Raw genomic sequence first — 22,370 nt, 5'->3', positions numbered from 1 at the left:
GGGAGGACGCGAGGCGTCGGCCCGGGAGAAGCCGGCCCCACGGCCCGGGCGCTCGGGCCTCCCGAAGCGCGCCCTTCCTCTCTCCTGCCCGCTTCTCTCTTCGCACTCGTCTTTCCCTGGGCGGACGTTCTCCCCCGGAGCGCACCCTGGCTCGGTCTGGAGGGACCTGCTGTCTCCTTCGGTTTTCAGCCTCAGGCGTGCGACCGCCTTGACTCCCCGAAGCCGCTGTCGGCCCCGAGGTGCTGGCGGCACCCGCAGGTCCCTGGGGTGGAGGGCCCAGCCTGCAGGGTGTTTTCATCGCTTTCCGCGTCGGAGAGCACGCATGGTGCTTTCGGGGATGGGGGAGCTGACAAAGCCCCCTCCGGGATGCGTGTTCCAGAGCCGAGGTTTGGGCGGCTTGCTCCGTGCTTCTAGGGGGTCACAGCCGCTTCTCTCCTATGGGACGGAGTGGGGCTTGCTGGGTCAAGGCGTCCCCCTGAAACAGTCCCATGGCAGGGGCTCGGCCCTTCGCCCGTCCGTTTCAGGCTGGCCTCCCTGCTCAGGGCGACACCCGGAGAGGTGGGCCTGCAGGCCGGCGTCGCCCTCCCGACCTCCCCGCGAGCCGGGTGTGCAGCCCGGTGCCCTCTGAAAACCCCTTCCGGTGGGCTCGACTACGGGCTTGCGCCCGGCTCCGTGAAGCAGGACTGCCGCCAGAAGGCCTCCCGCAGCCTCGGAACGAGTGGGTTTGCTCTGCGGTGGGTCCGGCCGCTCGGTCTCAGCAGAAGCTGCTTCCGATGTCCTCGCGCGTGCTTCGCGGAGGCCGAGGTCGGGGGTCCCCTTCTAGGACGACCCCCCACCTTAGGCCCGGCTGGCACCCTTCCTTCGGCTTCCGCCCCATCCTGCCGTGGCCCAGCTTGCCCCTTCGCCAAGGAGGCCTGCACGAGGAAGGCAGCTCGGCTACAAGCTTGCCTCTCGGAGGGAAGGCTGTGGTGCTCGCTCGAGGTGAACAGGCCTCGCGCTGAGAAGGCCTCCTTCTCCTTGCAGCGACGTGTGTGCGGACGTGGACGTGGATGGCATTCCACCCTGCCTTGTCTCTCCCAGGGAGGTCGAGGGGCTTGACCTGCGGCGTCCCCACGCACGGCGAGTCAGCCAACCGCTTCCCCGGGGAGGACGCGAGGCATCGGCCCGGGAGAAGCCGGCCCCACGGCCCGGGTGCTCGGGCCTCATGAAGCGCGCCCTTCCTCTCTCCTGCCCGCTTATCTCTTCGCACTCGTCTTCCCTAGGCGGACGTTCTCCCCCGGAGCGCACCGTGGCTCGGCCTGGACGGACCTGCTGTCTCCTTCGGTTTTCAGGCCCAGTCATGCGACCGCCTTGACCCCCTGAAGCCGCTGTCGGCCCCGAGGTGCTGGCGGCACCCGCAGGTCCCTGGGGTGGAGGCCCCAGCCGGCTGGGTGTTTGCATCGCTTTCCGCATCTGAGAGCAGGCGTGGTGCTTTTGGGGAAGGGGGAGCTGACAAAGCCCCCTCCGGGATGCGTGTTCCAGAGCCGAGGTTGGGCGGCTTGCTCCGTGCTTCTAGGGGGTCACAGCCGCTTCTCTCCTAATGGGACGGAGTGGGGCTTGCTGGGTCAAGGCGTCCCCTTGAAACAGTCCCATGGCAGGGGCTCGGCCCTTCGCCTGTCCGTTTCAGGCTGGCCTCCCTGCTCAGGGCGCCCCCCGGAGAGGTGGGCCTGCAGGCCGGCGTCGCCCTCCCGACCTCCCCGTGAGCCGGGTGTGCAGCCCGGTGCCCTCTGAACGCCGGCTCCGGTGGATTCGACTTCGGGCTTGCGCCCGGTTCCGTGAAGCAGGACTGCCGCCAGAAGGCCTCCCGCAGCCTCGGAACGAGTGGGTTTGCTCTGCGGTGGGTCCGGCCGCTCGGTCCCAGCAGAAGCTGCTTCCGATGTCCTCGCGCGTGCTTCGCGGAGGCCGAGGTCAGGGGCCCCCTTCTAGGACGGCCCCCAAACTGAGGCCCGGCTGGCAGCCTTCCTGCGGTATCCGCCCCACCCTGCCGCGGCCCAGCTTGCCCCTTCGCCAAGGAGGCCTGCACGCGGAAGGCAGCTCGGCCTCAGGCTTGCCTCTCCGAGGGAAGGCTGTGGTGCTCGCTCTAGGTGAACAGGCCTCGCGCTGAGAAGGCCTCCTTCTCCGTGCAGCGACATGTGTGCGGACGTGGACGGGGATGGCATTCCACCCTGCCTTGTCTCTCCCAGGGAGGTCGACGGGCTTGACCGGCGGCGTCCCCACCCACGGCGAGTCAGCCAACCGCTTCCCCGGGGTGGACGCGAGGCGTCGGCCCGGGAGAAGCCGGCACCACGGCCCGGGCGCTCGGGCCTCACGAAGCGCGCCCTTCCTCTCTCCTGCCCGCTTCTCTCTTCGCACTCATCTTTCCCTAGGCGGACGTTCTCCTCCGGAGCGCACCATGGCTCGGCCTGGAGGGACCTGCTGTCTCCTTCGGTTTTCAGGCCCAGGCTTGCGACCGCCTTGACTCCCCGAAGCCGCTGTCGGCCCCGAGGTGCTGGCGGCACCCGCAGGTCCCTGGGGTGGAAGCCCCAGCCGGCAGGGTGTTTGCATCACTTTCCGCATCTGAGAGCAGGCGTGGTGCTTTTGGGGAAGGGGGAGGTGACAAAGCCCCCTCCGGGATGCGTGTTCCAGAGCCGAGGTTTGGGCGGCTTGCTCCGTGCTTCTAGGGGGTCACAGCCGCTTCTCTCCTAACGGGACGGAGTGGGGCTTGCTGGGTCAAGGCGTCCCCCTGAAACAGTCCCATGGCAGGGGCTCGGCCCTTCGCCCGTCCGTTTCAGGCTGGCCTCCCTGCTCAGGGCGCCCCCCAGAGAGGTGGGCCTGCAGGCCGGCGTCACCCTCCCGACCTCCCCGCGAGCCGGGTGTGCAGCCAGGTGCCCTCTGAACGCCGGCTCCGGTGGGTTCGACTTCGGGCTTGCGCCCGGTTCCGTGAAGCAGGACTGCCGCCAGAAGGCCTCCCGCAGCCTCGGAACGAGTGGGTTTGCTCTGCGGTGGGTCCGGCCGCTCGGTCCCAGCAGAAGCTGCTTCCGATGTCCTCGCGCGTTAGGACGGCCCCCCACCTGAGGCCCGGCTGGCACCCTTCCTGCGGCTTCCGCCCAATCCTGCCGTGGCCCAGCTTGCCCTTTCGCCAAGGAGGCCTGCACGCGGAAGGCAGCTCGGCTTCAGGCTTGCCTATCCGAGGGAAGGCTGTGGTGCTCGCTCGAGGTGAACAGGCCTCGCGCTGAGAAGGCCTCCTTCTCCGTGCAGCGACGTGTGTGCGGACGTGGACGGGGATGGCATTCCACCCTGCCTTGTCTCTCCCAGGGAGGTCGAGGGGCTTGACCTACGGCGTCCCCTACGTCGGCGAGTCAGCTAACCGCTTCCCCGGGGAGGACCGAGGCGCCGGCCCGGGAGAAGCTGGCCCCACGGCCCGGGCGCTCGGGCCTCACGAAGCGCGCCCTTCCTCTCTCCTGCCCGCTTCTCTCTTCGCACTCGTCTTTCCCTGGGCGGACGTTCTCTCCCGGAGCGCACCCTGGCTCGGTCTGGAGGGACCTGCTGTCTCCTTCGGTTTTCAGCCTCAGGCGTGCGACCGCCTTGACTCCCCGAAGCCGCTGTCGGCCCCGAGGTGCTGGCGGCACCCGCAGGTCCCTGGGGTGGAGGCCCCAGCCTGCAGGGTGTTTGCATCGCTTTCTGCATCTGAGAGCACGCATGGTGCTTTCGGGGAAGGGGGAGCTGACAGAGTCCCCTCCGGGAAGCGCGTGCCAGAGCCGAGGGTTGGGCGCCTTGCTCCGTGCTTCTAGGGGTCACAGCCGCTTCTCTCCTAAAGGGTCAGAGTGGGGCTTGCTGTGCCAAGGCGTCCCGCTGAAACAGTCCCATGGCAGGGTCACGGCCCTTCGCCCGTCCATTTCAGTCTGGCCTCCCTGCTCAGGGCGGTACCCGGAGAGGTGGGCCTGCAGGCCGGCGTCGCCCTCCCGACCTCCCCGCGAGCCGGGTGTGCAGCCTGGTGCCCTCTTAACGCCGGCTCCGGTGGGCTCGACTGCGGGCGGGCGCCCGGCGCCACGAAGCAGGGCTGCCGCCAGAAGGCCTCCCGCAGCCTCGGAACGAGTAGGTTTGCTCTGCGGTGGGTCCGGCCGCTCGGTCCCAGCACAAGCTGCTTCCGATGTCCTCGCGCGTGCTTCGCGGAGGCCGAGGTCGGGGGCCCCCTTCTAGGACGGCCCCCCACCTTAGGCCCGGCTGGCACCCTTCCTGCGGCTTCCGCCCCATCCTGCCGTGGCCCAGCTTGCCCCTTCGCCAAGGAGGCCTGCACGAGGAAGGCAGCTCGGCTACAAGCTTGCCTCTCGGAGGGAAGGCTGTGGTGCTCGCTCGAGGTGAACAGGCCTCGCGCTGAGAAGGCCTCCTTCTCCTTGCAGCGACGTGTGTGCGGACGTGGACGTGGATGGCATTCCACCCTGCCTTGTCTCTCCCAGGGAGGTCGAGGGGCTTGACTTGCGGCGTCCCCACGCACGGCGAGTCAGCCAACCGCTTCCCCGGGGAGGACGCGAGGCATCGGCCCGGGAGAAGCCGGCCCCACGGCCCGGGCGCTCGGGCCTCATGAAGCGCGCCCTTCCTCTCTCCTGCCCGCTTATCTCTTCGCACTCGTCTTCCCTAGGCGGACGTTCTCCCCCGGAGCGCACCGTGGCTCGGCCTGGACGGACCTGCTGTCTCCTTCGGTTTTCAGGCCCAGGCGTGCGACCGCCTTGACTCCCCGAAGCCGCTGTCGGCCCCGAGGTGCTGGTGGCACCCGCAGGTCCCTGGGGTGGAGGCCCCAGCCTGCAGGGTGTTTGCATCGCTTTCCGCGTCGGAGAGCACGCATGGTGCTTTCGGGGAAGGGGGAGCTGACAAAGCCCCCTCCGGGATGCGTGTTCCAGAGCCGAGGTTTGGGCGGCTTGCTCCGTGCTTCTAGGGGGTCACAGCCGCTTCTCTCCTATGGGACGGAGTGGGGCTTGCTGGGTCAAGGCGTCCCACTGAAACAGTCCCATGGCAGGGGCTCGGCCCTTCGCCCGTCCGTTTCAGTCTGGCCTCCCTGCTCAGGGCGACACCCGGAGAGGTGGGCCTGCAGGCCGGCGTCGCCCTCCCGACCTCCCCGCGAGCCGGGTGTGCAGCCCGGTGCCCTCTGAAAGCCCCTTCCGGTGGGCTCGACTACGGGCTTGCGCCCGGCTCCGTGAAGCAGGACTGCCGCCAGAAGGCCTCCCGCAGCCTCGGAACGAGTGGGTTTGCTCTGCGGTGGGTCCGGCCGCTCGGTCCCAGCAGAAGCTGCTTCCGATGTCCTCGCGCGTGCTTCGCGGAGGCCGAGGTCGGGGGCCCCCTTCTAGGATGGCCCCCCACCTGAGGCCCGGCTGGCACCCTTCCTGCGGCTTCCGCCCCATCCTGCCGTGGCCCAGCTTGCCCTTTCGCCAAGGAGGCCTGCACGCGGAAGGCAGCTCGGCTTCAGGCTTGCCTCTCCGAGGGAAGGCTGTGGTGCTCGCTCGAGGTGAACAGGCCTCGCGCTGAGAAGGCCTCCTTCTCCGTGCAGCGATGTGTGTGCGGACGTGGACGGGGATGGCATTCCACCCTGCCTTGTCTCTCCCAGGGAGGTCGAGGGGCTTGACCTACGGCGTCCCCTACCTCGGCGAGTCAGCTAACCGCTTCCCCGGGGAGGACGCGAGGCGTCGGCCCGGGAGAAGCCGGCCCCACGGCCCGGGCGCTCGGGCCTCACGAAGCGCGCCCTTCCTCTCTCCTGCCCGCTTCTCTCTTCGCACTCGTCTTTCCCTGGGCGGACGTTCTCCCCCGGAGCGCACCCTGGCTCGGTCTGGAGGGACCTGCTGTCTCCTTCGGTTTTCAGCCTCAGGCGTGCGACCGCCTTGACTCCTCGAAGCCGCTGTCGGCCCCGAGGTGTTGGCGGCACCCGCAGGTCCCTGGGGTGGAGGCCCCAGCCTGCAGGGTGTTTGCATCGCTTTCTGCATCTGAGAGCACGCATGGTGCTTTCGGGGAAGGGGGAGCTGACAGAGTCCCCTCCGGGAAGCGCGTGCCAGAGCCGAGGGTTGGGCACCTTGCTCCGTGCTTCTAGGGGTCACAGCCGCTTCTCTCCTAAAGGGTCAGAGTGGGGCTTGCTGTGCCAAGGCGTCCCGCTGAAACAGTCCCATGGCAGGGTCTCGGCCCTTCGCCCGTCCGTTTCAGGCTGGCTCCCTGCTCAGGGCGGGACCCGGAGAGGTGGGCCTGCAGGCCGGCGTCGCCCTCCCGACCTCCCCGCGAGCCGGGTGTGCAGCCCGGTGCCCTCTTAACGCCGGCTCCGGTGGGCTCGACTGCGGGCGGGCGCCCGGCGCCACGAAGCGGGGCTGTCGCCAGAAGGCCTCCCGCAGCCTCGGAACGAGTAGGTTTGCTCTGCGGTGGGTCCGGCCGCTCGGTCTCAGCAGAAGCTGCTTCCGATGTCCTCGCGCGTGCTTCGCGGAGGCCGAGGTCGGGGGCCCCCTTCTAGGACGGCCCCCCACCTGAGGCCCGGCTGGCAGCCTTCCTGCGGCTTCCGCCCCATCCTGCCGTGGCCCAGCTTGCCCCTTCGCCAAGGAGGCCTGCACGCGGAAGGCAGCTCGGCTTCAAGCTTGCCTCTCGGAGGGAAGGCTGTGGTGCTCGCTCGACGTGAACAGGCCTCGCGCTGAGAAGGCCTCCTTCTCCGTGCAGCGACGTGTGCGCAGACGTGGACGGGGATGGCATTACACCCTGCCTTGTCTCTCCCAGGGAGGTCGAGGGGCTTGACCTACCGCGTCCCCTCCCACGGCGAGTCAGCTGCCCGCTTCCCCAGGGAGGACCGACGCGCCGCCCCGGAGAAGCCGGCCCCACGGCCCGGGCGCTCGGGCCTCACGAAGCGCGCCCTTCCTCTCTCCTGCCCGCTTCTCTCTTCGCACTCGTCTTTCCCTGGGCGGACGTTCTCCCCCGGAGCGCACCCTGGCTCGGTCTGGAGGGACCTGCTGTCTCCTTCGGTTTTCAGGCCCAGGCGTGCGACCGCCTTGACTCCCCGAAGCCGCTGTCGGCCCCGAGGTGCTGGTGGCACCCGCAGGTCCCTGGGGTGGAGGCCCCAGCCTGCAGGGTGTTTGCATCGCTTTCCGCGTCGGAGAGCACGCATGGTGCTTTCGGGGAAGGGGGAGCTGACAAAGCCCCCTCCGGGATGCGTGTTCCAGAGCCGAGGTTTGGGCGGCTTGCTCCGTGCTTCTAGGGGGTCACAGCCGCTTCTCTCCTAACGGGACGGAGTGGGGCTTGCTGGGTCAAGGCGTCCCCCTGAAACAGTCCCATGGCAGGGGCTCGGCCCTTCGCCCGTCCGTTTCAGGCTGGCCTCCCTGCTCAGGGCGACACCCGGAGAGGTGGGCCTGCAGGCCGGCGTCGCCCTCCCGACCTCCCCGCGAGCCGGGTGTGCAGCCCGGTGCCCTCTGAAAGCCGGTTCCGGTGGGCTCGACTACGGGCTTGCGCCCGGCTCCGTGAAGCAGGACTGCCGCCAGAAGGCCTCCCGCAGCCTCGGAACGAGTGGGTTTGCTCTGCGGTGGGTCCGGCCGCTCGGTCCCAGCAGAAGCTGCTTGCGATGTCCTCGCGCGTTACGACGGCCCCCCACCTGAGGCCCGGCTGGCACCCTTCCTGCGGCTTCCGCCCCATCCTGCCGTGGCCCAGCTTGCCCTTTCGCCAAGGAGGCCTGCACGCGGAAGGCAGCTCGGCTTCAGGCTTGCCTCTCCGAGGGAAGGCTGTGGTGCTCGCTCGAGGTGAACAGGCCTCGCGCTGAGAAGGCCTCCTTCTCCGTGCAGCGACGTGTGTGCGGACGTGGACGGGGATGGCATTCCACCCTGCCTTGTCTCTCCCAGGGAGGTCGAGGGGCTTGACCTACGGCGTCCCCTCCCATGGCGAGTCAGCTAACCGCTTCCCCGGGAAGGACGCATGGCGCCAGCCTGGGAGAAGCCGGCCCCACGGCCCGGGCTCTCGGGCCTCACGAAGCGCGCCCTTCCTCTCTCCTGCCCGCTTCTCTCTTCGCACTCGTCTTTCCCTGGGCGGACGTTCTCCCCCGGAGCACACCGTGGCTAGGCCTGGAGGGACCTGCTGTCTCCTTCGATTTTCAGGCCCAGGCGTGCGACCGCCTTGACTCCCCGAAGCCGCTGTCGGCCCCGAGGTGCTGGCGGCACCCGCAGGTCCCTGGGGTGGAGGCCTCAGCCTGCAGGGTGTTTGCATCGCTTTCCGCGTCGGATAGCACGCATGGTGCTTTCGGGGAAGGGGGAGCTGACAAAGCCCCCTCCGGGATGCGTGTTCCAGAGCCGAGGTTTGGGCGGCTTGCTCCGTGCTTCTAGGGGGTCACAGCCGCTTCTCTCCTAACGGGACGGAGTGGGGCTTGCTGGGTCAAGGCGTCCCCCTGAAACAGTCCCATGGCAGGGGCTCGGCCCTTCGCCCGTCCGTTTCAGGCTGGCCTCCCTGCTCAGGGCGACACCCGGAGAGGTGGGCCTGCAGGCCGGCGTCGCCCTCCCGACCTCCCCGCGAGCCGGGTGTGCAGCCCGGTGCCCTCTGAAAGCCCCTTCCGGTGGGCTCGACTACGGGCTTGCGCCCGGCTCCGTGAAGCAGGACTGCCGCCAGAAGGCCTCCCGCAGCCTCGGAACGAGTGGGTTTGCTCTGCGGTGGGTCCGGCCGCTCGGTCCCAGCAGAAGCTGCTTCCGATGTCCTCGCGCGTGCTTCGCGGAGGCCGAGGTCGGGGGCCCCCTTCTAGGACGGCCCCCCACCTGAGGCCCGGCTGGCACCCTTCCTGCGGCTTCCGCCCCATCCTGCCGTGGCCCAGCTTGCCCTTTCGCCAAGGAGGCCTGCACGCGGAAGGCAGCTCGGCTTCAGGCTTGCCTCTCCGAGGGAAGGCTGTGGTGCTCGCTCGAGGTGAACAGGCCTCGCGCTGAGAAGGCCTCCTTCTCCGTGCAGCGATGTGTGTGCGGACGTGGACGGGGATGGCATTCCACCCTGCCTTGTCTCTCCCAGGGAGGTCGAGGGGCTTGACCTACGGCGTCCCCTACCTCGGCGAGTCAGCTAACCGCTTCCCCGGGGAGGACGCGAGGCGTCGGCCCGGGAGAAGCCAGCCCCACGGCCCGGGCGCTCGGGCCTCCCGAAGCGCGCCCTTCCTCTCTCCTGCCCGCTTCTCTCTTCGCACTCGGCTTTCCCTGGGCGGACGTTCTCCCCCGGAGCACACCGTGGCTAGGCCTGGAGGGACCTGCTGTCTCCTTCGATTTTCAGGCCCAGGCGTGCGACCGCCTTGACTCCCCGAAGCCGCTGTCGGCCCCGAGGTGCTGGCGGCACCCGCAGGTCCCTGGGGTGGAGGCCTCAGCCTGCAGGGTGTTTGCATCGCTTTCCGCGTCGGATAGCACGCATGGTGCTTTCGGGGAAGGGGGAGCTGACAAAGCCCCCTCCGGGATGCGTGTTCCAGAGCCGAGGTTTGGGCGGCTTGCTCCGTGCTTCTAGGGGGTCACAGCCGCTTCTCTCCTAACGGGACGGAGTGGGGCTTGCTGGGTCAAGGCGTCCCCCTGAAACAGTCCCATGGCAGGGGCTCGGCCCTTCGCCCGTCCGTTTCAGGCTGGCCTCCCTGCTCAGGGCGACACCCGGAGAGGTGGGCCTGCAGGCCGGCGTCGCCCTCCCGACCTCCCCGCGAGCCGGGTGTGCAGCCCGGTGCCCTCTGAAAGCCCCTTCCGGTGGGCTCGACTACGGGCTTGCGCCCGGCTCCGTGAAGCAGGACTGCCGCCAGAAGGCCTCCCGCAGCCTCGGAACGAGTGGGTTTGCTCTGCGGTGGGTCCGGCCGCTCGGTCCCAGCAGAAGCTGCTTCCGATGTCCTCGCGCGTGCTTCGCGGAGGCCGAGGTCGGGGGCCCCCTTCTAGGACGGCCCCCCACCTGAGGCCCGGCTGGCACCCTTCCTGCGGCTTCCGCCCCATCCTGCCGTGGCCCAGCTTGCCCTTTCGCCAAGGAGGCCTGCACGCGGAAGGCAGCTCGGCTTCAGGCTTGCCTCTCCGAGGGAAGGCTGTGGTGCTCGCTCGAGGTGAACAGGCCTCGCGCTGAGAAGGCCTCCTTCTCCGTGCAGCGATGTGTGTGCGGACGTGGACGGGGATGGCATTCCACCCTGCCTTGTCTCTCCCAGGGAGGTCGAGGGGCTTGACCTACGGCGTCCCCTACCTCGGCGAGTCAGCTAACCGCTTCCCCGGGGAGGACGCGAGGCGTCGGCCCGGGAGAAGCCGGCCCCACGGCCCGGGCGCTCGGGCCTCCCGAAGCGCGCCCTTCCTCTCTCCTGCCCGCTTCTCTCTTCGCACTCGTCTTTCCCTGGGCGGACGTTCTCCCCCGGAGCGCACCCTGGCTCGGTCTGGAGGGACCTGCTGTCTCCTTCGGTTTTCAGCCTCAGGCGTGCGACCGCCTTGACTCCCCGAAGCCGCTGTCGGCCCCGAGGTGCTGGCGGCACCCGCAGGTCCCTGGGGTGGAGGGCCCAGCCTGCAGGGTGTTTTCATCGCTTTCCGCGTCGGAGAGCACGCATGGTGCTTTCGGGGATGGGGGAGCTGACAAAGCCCCCTCCGGGATGCGTGTTCCAGAGCCGAGGTTTGGGCGGCTTGCTCCGTGCTTCTAGGGGGTCACAGCCGCTTCTCTCCTATGGGACGGAGTGGGGCTTGCTGGGTCAAGGCGTCCCCCTGAAACAGTCCCATGGCAGGGGCTCGGCCCTTCGCCCGTCCGTTTCAGGCTGGCCTCCCTGCTCAGGGCGACACCCGGAGAGGTGGGCCTGCAGGCCGGCGTCGCCCTCCCGACCTCCCCGCGAGCCGGGTGTGCAGCCCGGTGCCCTCTGAAAACCCCTTCCGGTGGGCTCGACTACGGGCTTGCGCCCGGCTCCGTGAAGCAGGACTGCCGCCAGAAGGCCTCCCGCAGCCTCGGAACGAGTGGGTTTGCTCTGCGGTGGGTCCGGCCGCTCGGTCTCAGCAGAAGCTGCTTCCGATGTCCTCGCGCGTGCTTCGCGGAGGCCGAGGTCGGGGGTCCCCTTCTAGGACGACCCCCCACCTTAGGCCCGGCTGGCACCCTTCCTTCGGCTTCCGCCCCATCCTGCCGTGGCCCAGCTTGCCCCTTCGCCAAGGAGGCCTGCACGAGGAAGGCAGCTCGGCTACAAGCTTGCCTCTCGGAGGGAAGGCTGTGGTGCTCGCTCGAGGTGAACAGGCCTCGCGCTGAGAAGGCCTCCTTCTCCTTGCAGCGACGTGTGTGCGGACGTGGACGTGGATGGCATTCCACCCTGCCTTGTCTCTCCCAGGGAGGTCGAGGGGCTTGACCTGCGGCGTCCCCACGCACGGCGAGTCAGCCAACCGCTTCCCCGGGGAGGACGCGAGGCATCGGCCCGGGAGAAGCCGGCCCCACGGCCCGGGTGCTCGGGCCTCATGAAGCGCGCCCTTCCTCTCTCCTGCCCGCTTATCTCTTCGCACTCGTCTTCCCTAGGCGGACGTTCTCCCCCGGAGCGCACCGTGGCTCGGCCTGGACGGACCTGCTGTCTCCTTCGGTTTTCAGGCCCAGTCATGCGACCGCCTTGACCCCCTGAAGCCGCTGTCGGCCCCGAGGTGCTGGCGGCACCCGCAGGTCCCTGGGGTGGAGGCCCCAGCCGGCTGGGTGTTTGCATCGCTTTCCGCATCTGAGAGCAGGCGTGGTGCTTTTGGGGAAGGGGGAGCTGACAAAGCCCCCTCCGGGATGCGTGTTCCAGAGCCGAGGTTGGGCGGCTTGCTCCGTGCTTCTAGGGGGTCACAGCCGCTTCTCTCCTAATGGGACGGAGTGGGGCTTGCTGGGTCAAGGCGTCCCCTTGAAACAGTCCCATGGCAGGGGCTCGGCCCTTCGCCTGTCCGTTTCAGGCTGGCCTCCCTGCTCAGGGCGCCCCCCGGAGAGGTGGGCCTGCAGGCCGGCGTCGCCCTCCCGACCTCCCCGTGAGCCGGGTGTGCAGCCCGGTGCCCTCTGAACGCCGGCTCCGGTGGATTCGACTTCGGGCTTGCGCCCGGTTCCGTGAAGCAGGACTGCCGCCAGAAGGCCTCCCGCAGCCTCGGAACGAGTGGGTTTGCTCTGCGGTGGGTCCGGCCGCTCGGTCCCAGCAGAAGCTGCTTCCGATGTCCTCGCGCGTGCTTCGCGGAGGCCGAGGTCAGGGGCCCCCTTCTAGGACGGCCCCCAAACTGAGGCCCGGCTGGCAGCCTTCCTGCGGTATCCGCCCCACCCTGCCGCGGCCCAGCTTGCCCCTTCGCCAAGGAGGCCTGCACGCGGAAGGCAGCTCGGCCTCAGGCTTGCCTCTCCGAGGGAAGGCTGTGGTGCTCGCTCTAGGTGAACAGGCCTCGCGCTGAGAAGGCCTCCTTCTCCGTGCAGCGACATGTGTGCGGACGTGGACGGGGATGGCATTCCACCCTGCCTTGTCTCTCCCAGGGAGGTCGACGGGCTTGACCGGCGGCGTCCCCACCCACGGCGAGTCAGCCAACCGCTTCCCCGGGGTGGACGCGAGGCGTCGGCCCGGGAGAAGCCGGCACCACGGCCCGGGCGCTCGGGCCTCACGAAGCGCGCCCTTCCTCTCTCCTGCCCGCTTCTCTCTTCGCACTCATCTTTCCCTAGGCGGACGTTCTCCTCCGGAGCGCACCATGGCTCGGCCTGGAGGGACCTGCTGTCTCCTTCGGTTTTCAGGCCCAGGCTTGCGACCGCCTTGACTCCCCGAAGCCGCTGTCGGCCCCGAGGTGCTGGCGGCACCCGCAGGTCCCTGGGGTGGAAGCCCCAGCCGGCAGGGTGTTTGCATCACTTTCCGCATCTGAGAGCAGGCGTGGTGCTTTTGGGGAAGGGGGAGCTGACAAAGCCCCCTTCGGGATGCGTGTTCCAGAGCCGAGGTTTGGGCGGCTTGCTCCGTGCTTCTAGGGGGTCACAGCCGCTTCTCTCCTAACGGGACGGAGTGGGGCTTGCTGGGTCAAGGCGTCCCCCTGAAACAGTCCCATGGCAGGGGCTCGGCCCTTCGCCCGTCCGTTTCAGGCTGGCCTCCCTACTCAGGGCGCCCCCCAGAGAGGTGGGCCTGCAGGCCGGCGTCACCCTCCCGACCTCCCCGCGAGCCGGGTGTGCAGCCAGGTGCCCTCTGAACGCCGGCTCCGGTGGGTTCGACTTCGGGCTTGCGCCCGGTTCCGTGAAGCAGGACTGCCGCCAGAAGGCCTCCCGCAGCCTCGGAACGAGTGGGTTTGCTCTGCGGTGGGTCCGGCCGCTCGGTCCCAGCAGAAGCTGCTTCCGATGTCCTCGCGCGTTAGGACGGCCCCCCACCTGAGGCCCGGCTGGCACCCTTCCTGCGGCTTCCGCCCAATCCTGCCGTGGCCCAGCTTGCCCTTTCGCCAAGGAGGCCTGCACGCGGAAGGCAGCTCGGCTTCAGGCTTGCCTATCAGAGGGAAGGCTGTGGTGCTCGCTCGAGGTGAACAGGCCTCGCGCTGAGAAGGCCTCCTTCTCCGTGCAGCGACGTGTGTGCGGACGTGGACGGGGATGGCATTCCACCCTGCATTGTCTCTCCCAGGGAGGTCGAGGGGCTTGACCTACGGCGTCCCCTACGTCGGCGAGTCAGCTAACCGCTTCCCCGGGGAGGACCGAGGCGCCGGCCCGGGAGAAGCTGGCCCCACGGCCCGGGCGCTCGGGCCTCACGAAGCGCGCCCTTCCTCTCTCCTGCCCGCTTCTCTCTTCGCACTCGTCTTTCCCTGGGCGGACGTTCTCTCCCGGAGCGCACCCTGGCTCGGTCTGGAGGGACCTGCTGTCTCCTTCGGTTTTCAGCCTCAGGCGTGCGACCGCCTTGACTCCCCGAAGCCGCTGTCGGCCCCGAGGTGCTGGCGGCACCCGCAGGTCCCTGGGGTGGAGGCCCCAGCCTGCAGGGTGTTTGCATCGCTTTCTGCATCTGAGAGCACGCATGGTGCTTTCGGGGAAGGGGGAGCTGACAGAGTCCCCTCCGGGAAGCGCGTGCCAGAGCCGAGGGTTGGGCGCCTTGCTCCGTGCTTCTAGGGGTCACAGCCGCTTCTCTCCTAAAGGGTCAGAGTGGGGCTTGCTGTGCCAAGGCGTCCCGCTGAAACAGTCCCATGGCAGGGTCACGGCCCTTCGCCCGTCCATTTCAGTCTGGCCTCCCTGCTCAGGGCGGTACCCGGAGAGGTGGGCCTGCAGGCCGGCGTCGCCCTCCCGACCTCCCCGCGAGCCGGGTGTGCAGCCTGGTGCCCTCTTAACGCCGGCTCCGGTGGGCTCGACTGCGGGCGGGCGCCCGGCGCCACGAAGCAGGGCTGCCGCCAGAAGGCCTCCCGCAGCCTCGGAACGAGTAGGTTTGCTCTGCGGTGGGTCCGGCCGCTCGGTCCCAGCACAAGCTGCTTCCGATGTCCTCGCGCGTGCTTCGCGGAGGCCGAGGTCGGGGGCCCCCTTCTAGGACGGCCCCCCACCTTAGGCCCGGCTGGCACCCTTCCTGCGGCTTCCGCCCCATCCTGCCGTGGCCCAGCTTGCCCCTTCGCCAAGGAGGCCTGCACGAGGAAGGCAGCTCGGCTACAAGCTTGCCTCTCGGAGGGAAGGCTGTGGTGCTCGCTCGAGGTGAACAGGCCTCGCGCTGAGAAGGCCTCCTTCTCCTTGCAGCGACGTGTGTGCGGACGTGGACGTGGATGGCATTCCACCCTGCCTTGTCTCTCCCAGGGAGGTCGAGGGGCTTGACTTGCGGCGTCCCCACGCACGGCGAGTCAGCCAACCGCTTCCCCGGGGAGGACGCGAGGCATCGGCCCGGGAGAAGCCGGCCCCACGGCCCGGGCGCTCGGGCCTCATGAAGCGCGCCCTTCCTCTCTCCTGCCCGCTTATCTCTTCGCACTCGTCTTCCCTAGGCGGACGTTCTCCCCCGGAGCGCACCGTGGCTCGGCCTGGACGGACCTGCTGTCTCCTTCGGTTTTCAGGCCCAGGCGTGCGACCGCCTTGACTCCCCGAAGCCGCTGTCGGCCCCGAGGTGCTGGTGGCACCCGCAGGTCCCTGGGGTGGAGGCCCCAGCCTGCAGGGTGTTTGCATCGCTTTCCGCGTCGGAGAGCACGCATGGTGCTTTCGGGGAAGGGGGAGCTGACAAAGCCCCCTCCGGGATGCGTGTTCCAGAGCCGAGGTTTGGGCGGCTTGCTCCGTGCTTCTAGGGGGTCACAGCCGCTTCTCTCCTATGGGACGGAGTGGGGCTTGCTGGGTCAAGGCGTCCCACTGAAACAGTCCCATGGCAGGGGCTCGGCCCTTCGCCCGTCCGTTTCAGTCTGGCCTCCCTGCTCAGGGCGACACCCGGAGAGGTGGGCCTGCAGGCCGGCGTCGCCCTCCCGACCTCCCCGCGAGCCGGGTGTGCAGCCCGGTGCCCTCTGAAAGCCCCTTCCGGTGGGCTCGACTACGGGCTTGCGCCCGGCTCCGTGAAGCAGGACTGCCGCCAGAAGGCCTCCCGCAGCCTCGGAACGAGTGGGTTTGCTCTGCGGTGGGTCCGGCCGCTCGGTCCCAGCAGAAGCTGCTTCCGATGTCCTCGCGCGTGCTTCGCGGAGGCCGAGGTCGGGGGCCCCCTTCTAGGATGGCCCCCCACCTGAGGCCCGGCTGGCACCCTTCCTGCGGCTTCCGCCCCATCCTGCCGTGGCCCAGCTTGCCCTTTCGCCAAGGAGGCCTGCACGCGGAAGGCAGCTCGGCTTCAGGCTTGCCTCTCCGAGGGAAGGCTGTGGTGCTCGCTCGAGGTGAACAGGCCTCGCGCTGAGAAGGCCTCCTTCTCCGTGCAGCGATGTGTGTGCGGACGTGGACGGGGATGGCATTCCACCCTGCCTTGTCTCTCCCAGGGAGGTCGAGGGGCTTGACCTACGGCGTCCCCTACCTCGGCGAGTCAGCTAACCGCTTCCCCGGGGAGGACGCGAGGCGTCGGCCCGGGAGAAGCCGGCCCCACGGCCCGGGCGCTCGGGCCTCACGAAGCGCGCCCTTCCTCTCTCCTGCCCGCTTCTCTCTTCGCACTCGTCTTTCCCTGGGCGGACGTTCTCCCCCGGAGCGCACCCTGGCTCGGTCTGGAGGGACCTGCTGTCTCCTTCGGTTTTCAGCCTCAGGCGTGCGACCGCCTTGACTCCTCGAAGCCGCTGTCGGCCCCGAGGTGTTGGCGGCACCCGCAGGTCCCTGGGGTGGAGGCCCCAGCCTGCAGGGTGTTTGCATCGCTTTCTGCATCTGAGAGCACGCATGGTGCTTTCGGGGAAGGGGGAGCTGACAGAGTCCCCTCCGGGAAGCGCGTGCCAGAGCCGAGGGTTGGGCACCTTGCTCCGTGCTTCTAGGGGTCACAGCCGCTTCTCTCCTAAAGGGTCAGAGTGGGGCTTGCTGTGCCAAGGCGTCCCGCTGAAACAGTCCCATGGCAGGGTCTCGGCCCTTCGCCCGTCCGTTTCAGGCTGGCTCCCTGCTCAGGGCGGGACCCGGAGAGGTGGGCCTGCAGGCCGGCGTCGCCCTCCCGACCTCCCCGCGAGCCGGGTGTGCAGCCCGGTGCCCTCTTAACGCCGGCTCCGGTGGGCTCGACTGCGGGCGGGCGCCCGGCGCCACGAAGCGGGGCTGTCGCCAGAAGGCCTCCCGCAGCCTCGGAACGAGTAGGTTTGCTCTGCGGTGGGTCCGGCCGCTCGGTCTCAGCAGAAGCTGCTTCCGATGTCCTCGCGCGTGCTTCGCGGAGGCCGAGGTCGGGGGCCCCCTTCTAGGACGGCCCCCCACCTGAGGCCCGGCTGGCAGCCTTCCTGCGGCTTCCGCCCCATCCTGCCGTGGCCCAGCTTGCCCCTTCGCCAAGGAGGCCTGCACGCGGAAGGCAGCTCGGCTTCAAGCTTGCCTCTCGGAGGGAAGGCTGTGGTGCTCGCTCGACGTGAACAGGCCTCGCGCTGAGAAGGCCTCCTTCTCCGTGCAGCGACGTGTGCGCAGACGTGGACGGGGATGGCATTACACCCTGCCTTGTCTCTCCCAGGGAGGTCGAGGGGCTTGACCTACCGCGTCCCCTCCCACGGCGAGTCAGCTGCCCGCTTCCCCAGGGAGGACCGACGCGCCGCCCCGGAGAAGCCGGCCCCACGGCCCGGGCGCTCGGGCCTCACGAAGCGCGCCCTTCCTCTCTCCTGCCCGCTTCTCTCTTCGCACTCGTCTTTCCCTGGGCGGACGTTCTCCCCCGGAGCGCACCCTGGCTCGGTCTGGAGGGACCTGCTGTCTCCTTCGGTTTTCAGGCCCAGGCGTGCGACCGCCTTGACTCCCCGAAGCCGCTGTCGGCCCCGAGGTGCTGGTGGCACCCGCAGGTCCCTGGGGTGGAGGCCCCAGCCTGCAGGGTGTTTGCATCGCTTTCCGCGTCGGAGAGCACGCATGGTGCTTTCGGGGAAGGGGGAGCTGACAAAGCCCCCTCCGGGATGCGTGTTCCAGAGCCGAGGTTTGGGCGGCTTGCTCCGTGCTTCTAGGGGGTCACAGCCGCTTCTCTCCTAACGGGACGGAGTGGGGCTTGCTGGGTCAAGGCGTCCCCCTGAAACAGTCCCATGGCAGGGGCTCGGCCCTTCGCCCGTCCGTTTCAGGCTGGCCTCCCTGCTCAGGGCGACACCCGGAGAGGTGGGCCTGCAGGCCGGCGTCGCCCTCCCGACCTCCCCGCGAGCCGGGTGTGCAGCCCGGTGCCCTCTGAAAGCCGGTTCCGGTGGGCTCGACTACGGGCTTGCGCCCGGCTCCGTGAAGCAGGACTGCCGCCAGAAGGCCTCCCGCAGCCTCGGAACGAGTGGGTTTGCTCTGCGGTGGGTCCGGCCGCTCGGTCCCAGCAGAAGCTGCTTGCGATGTCCTCGCGCGTTACGACGGCCCCCCACCTGAGGCCCGGCTGGCACCCTTCCTGCGGCTTCCGCCCCATCCTGCCGTGGCCCAGCTTGCCCTTTCGCCAAGGAGGCCTGCACGCGGAAGGCAGCTCGGCTTCAGGCTTGCCTCTCCGAGGGAAGGCTGTGGTGCTCGCTCGAGGTGAACAGGCCTCGCGCTGAGAAGGCCTCCTTCTCCGTGCAGCGACGTGTGTGCGGACGTGGACGGGGATGGCATTCCACCCTGCCTTGTCTCTCCCAGGGAGGTCGAGGGGCTTGACCTACGGCGTCCCCTCCCATGGCGAGTCAGCTAACCGCTTCCCCGGGAAGGACGCATGGCGCCAGCCTGGGAGAAGCCGGCCCCACGGCCCGGGCTCTCGGGCCTCACGAAGCGCGCCCTTCCTCTCTCCTGCCCGCTTCTCTCTTCGCACTCGTCTTTCCCTGGGCGGACGTTCTCCCCCGGAGCACACCGTGGCTAGGCCTGGAGGGACCTGCTGTCTCCTTCGATTTTCAGGCCCAGGCGTGCGACCGCCTTGACTCCCCGAAGCCGCTGTCGGCCCCGAGGTGCTGGCGGCACCCGCAGGTCCCTGGGGTGGAGGCCTCAGCCTGCAGGGTGTTTGCATCGCTTTCCGCGTCGGATAGCACGCATGGTGCTTTCGGGGAAGGGGGAGCTGACAAAGCCCCCTCCGGGATGCGTGTTCCAGAGCCGAGGTTTGGGCGGCTTGCTCCGTGCTTCTAGGGGGTCACAGCCGCTTCTCTCCTAACGGGACGGAGTGGGGCTTGCTGGGTCAAGGCGTCCCCCTGAAACAGTCCCATGGCAGGGGCTCGGCCCTTCGCCCGTCCGTTTCAGGCTGGCCTCCCTGCTCAGGGCGACACCCGGAGAGGTGGGCCTGCAGGCCGGCGTCGCCCTCCCGACCTCCCCGCGAGCCGGGTGTGCAGCCCGGTGCCCTCTGAAAGCCCCTTCCGGTGGGCTCGACTACGGGCTTGCGCCCGGCTCCGTGAAGCAGGACTGCCGCCAGAAGGCCTCCCGCAGCCTCGGAACGAGTGGGTTTGCTCTGCGGTGGGTCCGGCCGCTCGGTCCCAGCAGAAGCTGCTTCCGATGTCCTCGCGCGTGCTTCGCGGAGGCCGAGGTCGGGGGCCCCCTTCTAGGACGGCCCCCCACCTGAGGCCCGGCTGGCACCCTTCCTGCGGCTTCCGCCCCATCCTGCCGTGGCCCAGCTTGCCCTTTCGCCAAGGAGGCCTGCACGCGGAAGGCAGCTCGGCTTCAGGCTTGCCTCTCCGAGGGAAGGCTGTGGTGCTCGCTCGAGGTGAACAGGCCTCGCGCTGAGAAGGCCTCCTTCTCCGTGCAGCGATGTGTGTGCGGACGTGGACGGGGATGGCATTCCACCCTGCCTTGTCTCTCCCAGGGAGGTCGAGGGGCTTGACCTACGGCGTCCCCTACCTCGGCGAGTCAGCTAACCGCTTCCCCGGGGAGGACGCGAGGCGTCGGCCCGGGAGAAGCCAGCCCCACGGCCCGGGCGCTCGGGCCTCCCGAAGCGCGCCCTTCCTCTCTCCTGCCCGCTTCTCTCTTCGCACTCGGCTTTCCCTGGGCGGACGTTCTCCCCCGGAGCACACCGTGGCTAGGCCTGGAGGGACCTGCTGTCTCCTTCGATTTTCAGGCCCAGGCGTGCGACCGCCTTGACTCCCCGAAGCCGCTGTCGGCCCCGAGGTGCTGGCGGCACCCGCAGGTCCCTGGGGTGGAGGCCTCAGCCTGCAGGGTGTTTGCATCGCTTTCCGCGTCGGATAGCACGCATGGTGCTTTCGGGGAAGGGGGAGCTGACAAAGCCCCCTCCGGGATGCGTGTTCCAGAGCCGAGGTTTGGGCGGCTTGCTCCGTGCTTCTAGGGGGTCACAGCCGCTTCTCTCCTAACGGGACGGAGTGGGGCTTGCTGGGTCAAGGCGTCCCCCTGAAACAGTCCCATGGCAGGGGCTCGGCCCTTCGCCCGTCCGTTTCAGGCTGGCCTCCCTGCTCAGGGCGACACCCGGAGAGGTGGGCCTGCAGGCCGGCGTCGCCCTCCCGACCTCCCCGCGAGCCGGGTGTGCAGCCCGGTGCCCTCTGAAAGCCCCTTCCGGTGGGCTCGACTACGGGCTTGCGCCCGGCTCCGTGAAGCAGGACTGCCGCCAGAAGGCCTCCCGCAGCCTCGGAACGAGTGGGTTTGCTCTGCGGTGGGTCCGGCCGCTCGGTCCCAGCAGAAGCTGCTTCCGATGTCCTCGCGCGTGCTTCGCGGAGGCCGAGGTCGGGGGCCCCCTTCTAGGACGGCCCCCCACCTGAGGCCCGGCTGGCACCCTTCCTGCGGCTTCCGCCCCATCCTGCCGTGGCCCAGCTTGCCCTTTCGCCAAGGAGGCCTGCACGCGGAAGGCAGCTCGGCTTCAGGCTTGCCTCTCCGAGGGAAGGCTGTGGTGCTCGCTCGAGGTGAACAGGCCTCGCGCTGAGAAGGCCTCCTTCTCCGTGCAGCGATGTGTGTGCGGACGTGGACGGGGATGGCATTCCACCCTGCCTTGTCTCTCCCAGGGAGGTCGAGGGGCTTGACCTACGGCGTCCCCTACCTCGGCGAGTCAGCTAACCGCTTCCCCGGGGAGGACGCGAGGCGTCGGCCCGGGAGAAGCCGGCCCCACGGCCCGGGCGCTCGGGCCTCCCGAAGCGCGCCCTTCCTCTCTCCTGCCCGCTTCTCTCTTCGCACTCGTCTTTCCCTGGGCGGACGTTCTCCCCCGGAGCGCACCCTGGCTCGGTCTGGAGGGACCTGCTGTCTCCTTCGGTTTTCAGCCTCAGGCGTGCGACCGCCTTGACTCCCCGAAGCCGCTGTCGGCCCCGAGGTGCTGGCGGCACCCGCAGGTCCCTGGGGTGGAGGGCCCAGCCTGCAGGGTGTTTTCATCGCTTTCCGCGTCGGAGAGCACGCATGGTGCTTTCGGGGATGGGGGAGCTGACAAAGCCCCCTCCGGGATGCGTGTTCCAGAGCCGAGGTTTGGGCGGCTTGCTCCGTGCTTCTAGGGGGTCACAGCCGCTTCTCTCCTATGGGACGGAGTGGGGCTTGCTGGGTCAAGGCGTCCCCCTGAAACAGTCCCATGGCAGGGGCTCGGCCCTTCGCCCGTCCGTTTCAGGCTGGCCTCCCTGCTCAGGGCGACACCCGGAGAGGTGGGCCTGCAGGCCGGCGTCGCCCTCCCGACCTCCCCGCGAGCCGGGTGTGCAGCCCGGTGCCCTCTGAAAACCCCTTCCGGTGGGCTCGACTACGGGCTTGCGCCCGGCTCCGTGAAGCAGGACTGCCGCCAGAAGGCCTCCCGCAGCCTCGGAACGAGTGGGTTTGCTCTGCGGTGGGTCCGGCCGCTCGGTCTCAGCAGAAGCTGCTTCCGATGTCCTCGCGCGTGCTTCGCGGAGGCCGAGGTCGGGGGTCCCCTTCTAGGACGACCCCCCACCTTAGGCCCGGCTGGCACCCTTCCTTCGGCTTCCGCCCCATCCTGCCGTGGCCCAGCTTGCCCCTTCGCCAAGGAGGCCTGCACGAGGAAGGCAGCTCGGCTACAAGCTTGCCTCTCGGAGGGAAGGCTGTGGTGCTCGCTCGAGGTGAACAGGCCTCGCGCTGAGAAGGCCTCCTTCTCCTTGCAGCGACGTGTGTGCGGACGTGGACGTGGATGGCATTCCACCCTGCCTTGTCTCTCCCAGGGAGGTCGAGGGGCTTGACCTGCGGCGTCCCCACGCACGGCGAGTCAGCCAACCGCTTCCCCGGGGAGGACGCGAGGCATCGGCCCGGGAGAAGCCGGCCCCACGGCCCGGGCGCTCGGGCCTCATGAAGCGCGCCCTTCCTCTCTCCTGCCCGCTTCTCTCTTCGCACTCGTCTTTCCCTGGGCGGACGTTCTCCCCCGGAGCGCACCGTGGCTCGGCCTGGACGGACCTGCTGTCTCCTTCGGTTTTCAGGCCCAGGCGTGCGACCGCCTTGACTCCCCGAAGCCGCTGTCGGCCCCGAGGTGCTGGTGGCACCCGCAGGTCCCTGGGGTGGAGGCCCCAGCCTGCAGGGTGTTTGCATCGCTTTCCGCGTCGGAGAGCACGCATGGTGCTTTCGGGGAAGGGGGAGCTGACAAAGCCCCCTCCGGGATGCGTGTTCCAGAGCCGAGGTTTGGGCGGCTTGCTCCGTGCTTCTAGGGGGTCACAGCCGCTTCTCTCCTATGGGACGGAGTGGGGCTTGCTGGGTCAAGGCGTCCCACTGAAACAGTCCCATGGCAGGGGCTCGGCCCTTCGCCCGTCCGTTTCAGTCTGGCCTCCCTGCTCAGGGCGACACCCGGAGAGGTGGGCCTGCAGGCCGGCGTCGCCCTCCCGACCTCCCCGCGAGCCGGGTGTGCAGCCCGGTGCCCTCTGAAAGCCCCTTCCGGTGGGCTCGACTACGGGCTTGCGCCCGGCTCCGTGAAGCAGGACTGCCGCCAGAAGGCCTCCCGCAGCCTCGGAACGAGTGGGTTTGCTCTGCGGTGGGTCCGGCCGCTCGGTCCCAGCAGAAGCTGCTTCCGATGTCCTCGCGCGTGC

Source organism: Martes martes (assembly GCF_963455335.1).
Source record: "Martes martes genome assembly, chromosome: 5".
NCBI classification, from domain to species: domain Eukaryota; kingdom Metazoa; phylum Chordata; class Mammalia; order Carnivora; family Mustelidae; genus Martes; species Martes martes.
Note: the sequence above shows the minus strand (reverse complement) of the source record.